Raw genomic sequence first — 5,289 nt, 5'->3', positions numbered from 1 at the left:
TTTCAAATCTAAAATTTAAGACTATAGGACTGATGCGCTACTGAGTTGTTTTAGGGAGCGGCAGGACCACCAATGGCACCGTTAGTACCATGGACGGCGAGATCTACGGTGGTTCCATTGAAGAGATCTCTCTCTCTAAAAAAAATTGAAACCCAGTTTTGAATGTTCTTGTCATGTGAGAATTGCTAGTAATATATATATATATATATATATATATATATATTTATATGAAAATGATGAATTTCATTACCAAATGAAATTGAAATACAACAGAGTTCTACCACCAACAGAAAAATAGATACAATTAATTCAGATCAGGCGGCGAATCATGGGAGGAGAAATCTCTTTCCAAAGTTCATGGGCAACTCTGTTGTACTACCTTTCCACGTGCTTAATGCTCCAGCATCTAAAGTTCTTAAGGAGAAGGATTATACATTTATACCGTGAACCAAGTGGCCAAGACACCTTCTGTTTTAGCCTTTTCAACGCTTTGAATTGCTAATAAAGCATCTGATTCAATGATGATATTAGGCAACTCCACTTCCTTAGCAAGAAGAATATCTGATTCAATAGCCAGAGCCTCCACTTCTAACACTGAGAACAGGCCATTGAGGTACTTTGACCAGGCCGCTATAACCATCACCTCTGAGTTTCTAATGACCACCCAGACACTAGAGTTCCTCCCCTGATCAGATGTGGCACCATCTACTTTAACTTTGAATACTCCATTGGGAGGGCTTCCCATTTTCTGTTCTCCTTAGCCTGATACTGACCTGGTGCTCTCCTCTTTTCTTTGTAGCCTTTGAGTTATCCTGCAGCAAACTTCCAAATCTAGTGAGAGATCTGGCAAGTGGACTCAAATACAACTTGGTTTCTATTATACCAGATTGACCAGGATGTCACAAAAGAGACTCCAAGTCTGAAGTCTCTGGTAGTTTTAGTTGCAAGGATTTCTAGTTCTGTGTCAGATACATCCCACTTGAAATGGAAGAAAGCATTTCACAATTAATATTTTATTTCCTAAATCCAAAAGTGTAAAAACTGTTATATTGTTTATTTATTTATTTATTTTTTAATGTGACTCTAGATACATTTAATTTGAGCCATAAAATATATCGATTTAATTGAAAATGTTTTTTTTCCCCCTTCTTCATGTTTTGGCAATGGCACATCTTATTAAGGCATGGGTGATAGGTTCCAGCTCTCTGTCACAACAGGGGCATAACATTTCTCTAATAATTCCTCTCGCTTGCAAATTAGCTACGATTTGGAGGCCATTCACACAAGCTCTCCATGCAAAGATTTTTATCTTTTTTGGAATGTTTAAGTGCCATATCTTTTTACAGAGTATGGTTCTATTGTCCCTTACTGAGCTTTCCCCTTATTTGTCGGGCTCAACAATTTTAAATGCTATATAGTAAGCACTCTTTATAGTGAAGTTGCCTTTTCTATTACCAATCCAAATAATTTTGTCTTTTGGGAGGTTATAGCTTAGGCAGATGTTTAGGATTGTGCTAACTTCAAAAGGGAGAAAAAAAAGATCTAATTAGCCCATCTTTCCATCTTTTAGTTTCTTTATCAATAAGCACTGACACCATTGGATATTCATCAAAGAGCTTTGGGGGAGAGATTACCTTATATGTTGAAGGAGTAGGCATCCATTTATCTTCCCAAATATGGATCAAGCTTCCATTCCCTACTCTCTATCGGGTTCCTCTCCTTATCACTTCCATCCCATTCATAATACTTCACTAAGTGTATGAGAAATTCGATTCTAATTTGGCTTTAAGGACGTCCCCATGTGGATAATATTTGGCCTTATAAATTTGAGCCACAAGAGAGTCTAGGTTTATCAACAATCTCCAACCCTATTTTGCTAACATAGCTAGGTTGAAAGCTTGAAGGTTTCAGAAGCCCATCCCACCTTTAAGCTTAGATTTACACATCTTTTTCCAACTAACCCAAGCTATCTTTGATTCTTGCTGCCTCTGTCCCCACCAAAATCTCCTCATCATTCCTTCTAAGTCACCACACAGGCCTTTTGTAAGTTGGAAGCAACTCATGGTGTAGGTTGGGATTACTTGGGCAACCGCTTTAATAAGAATCTCTCTTCCTCCCATGGATAGCATTTTTTATTTCCACCCAAATAGCGTTTTCCCTACCCTTTCTTTAATCTCCGCAAAAACTTCAATTTTTTTTTTCTTTCCTACAATTGAGGGCAGCCCCAAGTATTTGTTGTGCTGTGATCCTTGCATATGGTCCAAGAGTGTTAAACACATCATCTCTTAATTGTTGAGGGGTATTGTGGCTGAAGAAGATTGAAGATTTGTCAGTATTTATTTTTTGGCTTAAAGCAACTTCATAGAGCTTAAGAATTTCAATCAGCATCTGACATTCCTAGGTGTTAGCCTTACAGAACAGAAGGCTGTCATCTGTGAAGAACAAATGGGTCATCATTGGGCATCCTCTACATATAGATATATCACTTATCATCTAATTCCTAGCAGCTTGACGAATAAGCGATGAGAATCCTTCTGCACACAACAAAAATAGATAGGATGACAAGGGGTCACCTTGATGGAGACCCCTAGTAGGCCTTATACAACCATAAGCAACACTATTGATAAGAATAGAGTAGGAAATAGTGGATATATGATATCAGCCATAGACATGTTAGAGTTTAGCACATTTAGGACCATATCAGAAACATATTGCCAACAACATCCCAGTAGAACTGTTAGTAAATTTTAACAGTAGACTAACAGAAGTATCAATTTGCAAACATGTGAAGTTTACGGAGTAGATTAGATAAAATAAAAGTTCACCGGGGGGGGGGGGGGGGGGTGTGTGTAATGACCACTATCCTAAAGTTCAAGGGGTGTTATGGCATTTTCCCCCATCTTTTGTTAAGTGAGATAATGTGCCTTAATGCTTGAGACTTACCTTAACAACATTAGTAAAAGATGTAAATCACGTGAGGTAGAACTAAGTGACCCATGTGAGACTTACCTCAATAACATTAAATTCAAGAACATTAACGTTAAAACTCAAGCGTTAAGGCACGTTACCTCACTTGATAAAAGAAGCCAGCTATCAAAATTTTATTGATGGAGCATGGAGTGGAGCACAATGTTTGGTTCATAAGATTTGAACTTTGATTTAAGATTTTTGTGATGTAGATTTTAAGAGTAAACTCTAAATTGCTATTATTACATATATTTAGAAGTAAACTACTATCTTTGAATTAAATGCTCTCACCTATTAGCATCTACCTTGCTTTTAATACAGAGGTGACTAGCCTTGAACAATAGGAATGATAGGGTTAGCACTATCCTCTCTATTTAGTAAAGAGAGGGATATGACTGATGGGAAATTATTGTGTACTCCCGGAGTACCATAAATGCATACTCCTTCCTTTCACATAAATGGTGGATCCCACTAATTAAATTCATAGTGGGACCCACCATTTATGTGAGAGGAGGGAGTATGCATTTATGGTACTCCGGAAGTACCTAATAATTTTCCATGACTGTAGCTCTCATTTTATCTGTAACACCCCAAGTCAAAAAAAAAAAAAAAAAAAAAAAAAAAAAACCTTCCCACAATATCTATATAATATCATCAAGAGACCCATGACATCAAAATTGCAATATCCTCCAAGATAAGCAATTTTAGAACTTCAACTAACTCCAAATAAACCCAATAGCAAAAGAAAAAATTAGATTTACCAAGTATCATATATTATAACTCAAAACCCCTAAATTTTCACCATAAATAAACTTTAGATAGCGACTATTAGTACAAACCATAAACCCACTCATCAAATAATTCCTCTAATACAAAACCCATACGTATAAACACATGAATATTACTTCCAAATCTCATAAATCACATGAATATTATTATCAAAAATTAAATAAAAGAACCTCCTTATCAAAAAAAAAAAAAAAAAGATAAAAAATCCTCAAGCAAAAGTATAAAACCCATCAAAAGATTAGAAATCTTTACCTCAAATAAAAGGAAAGAAGATGTTAAGGTTCCTAAGAAGTTTTTTCGGTGATCTAGTTGGAACAATGATGGTGGAGATGGTGGTGGGGAGTGGTACCAGTGGGAGAGTGTGAGGGAGTGAGAGTAGTATTTGGAAAAAAAGAAAAAAAAAAAAAGCAAATGAGTGAGCCAGCCAAGAGAGAAAAGAGATGGTGAGAATGTGTGGTGGGGAATGATGCGGTAGGTGGGGCACATGTGGCCCTAAAAAAATCTGATTTTGTATTTTTTTTTTTTTCTGACTTGGGGCGTTAAATTATCACCATGTTTCTCTTGGAACTTAGACCCAAAGGCTCTCTAAAAATAATAATAATAATAATAAATCCCTAAGAAGATTGAGAGGGTGTTATCCAAAAAGAAAATGGAAAATGGAAAGAAAGAGAGGGAAAAGGCAATCTTTGGTTATCCCTGTTGGGTTCTCAAGCACTCTCTAGGTGTTCGATATCAACTTTGACACAACAAAAAAGAACCGTGAGTTAAGCTACGTTTGGATTCGGCTGAAATTGAAACGTGCGTCTGCGTTTTTCCTTTTTTTTTTTTTTTTTTTTCATGCGTTTTTGAGATTGCGGCTACTGTTCATTGAACAGCATGAATAGTAGCCGCAAAGTTGGACTTTTCAAACTTTTTTTCAGCCAATCAGCGCACATCGTGTATTGTTTACGAACCCACAAATTTCACTTTTCAGTAACTTTTTCATTAAAAATGGGTCCCACGGTACTATTCACACATTTAAAAATTATTTTGGTACAGTATTTTCAGTTTTCAGTTTCAGTTTTCAGTTTTCAGCTGTATCCAAACGGACTCTTAGTCTATTACTTTAAATGTTTAGGTGGGGTGGCTTGTCAACCGCCCACGAGTTTTGTTTTTTTTTTTTGAGAAAGAACCGCCCATGAGTTAAATGATACATCCAACACTTTATTTCCTATGATAGGCACGAGGTTTGTTTGTTTGTTTGTTTGTGTTTTTTTGTGAGCGTTTGGATTCAGTGTTTCCGTTGAATCCCGCGTCTCACGTTTTCCTTTTTTTTTTTTTCTTTTTTTTTTTTGCTTTCACGCGTTTAAGGGAGCAAAATTTACTGTTCATGAGACAAATTTTACTATTCACTCACTGTTTACGCACAGCACTGTTTATACATTAAAAAATATTAAAAATGGGTCCCACGGCATTATTCACACATTTAAAAATTATTTTACTACAGTGTTTTTAGTTTTCAATTCAGCAACAATAAGTTCAATCCAAACGGAC

At 36.1% G+C, this 5,289-nt stretch overlaps 1 long non-coding RNA gene across 1 annotated transcript; it reads right to left on the bottom strand.

Annotated features, from left to right (window-relative positions):
- Positions 1 to 228: 228 nt before the first annotated feature.
- LOC126726476 (uncharacterized) lies at positions 229 to 4,151 on the bottom strand. Its single transcript, XR_007655932.1, has 3 exons — positions 4,009 to 4,151; positions 1,635 to 2,534; positions 229 to 812 (listed from the first exon to the last, which is right to left on the bottom strand). It is a non-coding gene; the product is annotated as an uncharacterized LOC126726476 (long non-coding RNA).
- Positions 4,152 to 5,289: the final 1,138 nt, after the last annotated feature.

Source organism: Quercus robur, chromosome 5 (genome assembly GCF_932294415.1).
Source record: "Quercus robur chromosome 5, dhQueRobu3.1, whole genome shotgun sequence".
Lineage (NCBI taxonomy): Eukaryota > Viridiplantae > Streptophyta > Magnoliopsida > Fagales > Fagaceae > Quercus > Quercus robur.
The sequence above is the reverse complement of the archived record's forward strand: the minus strand, read 5'-3'. Positions and strand labels throughout refer to the sequence as shown.